Genomic DNA, 305 nt, shown 5'->3' on the forward strand with positions numbered 1-305 from the left:
ACTTTAATCCCAGCACTCAAGAGGCAGAGGCAGAGGCAGAGGCAGAGGCAGAGGCAAGGCCAGCCTGGTCTACAGAAAGAGTTCCAGGACAGCCAGGGCTACACAGAGAAAACCTTGCCTCAAACAAAACAAAACAAAAAGTACACGTCACTTCTTCCAAGAAGATGGATTCTAGCAATAGGCTACGTGCATTGTCTTAGGGCCCTAGGGAGGTGTAGTAATAGGAGCGGCGGGGCTGCTGTCCCCAGCACCCCGCTGCCCACAAGGCTAGCTTTACCCGAAATAATTACACGGACACTGTATTC

This window comes from Microtus ochrogaster, chromosome 10, assembly GCF_000317375.1.
Source record: "Microtus ochrogaster isolate Prairie Vole_2 chromosome 10, MicOch1.0, whole genome shotgun sequence".
NCBI lineage: Eukaryota > Metazoa > Chordata > Mammalia > Rodentia > Cricetidae > Microtus > Microtus ochrogaster.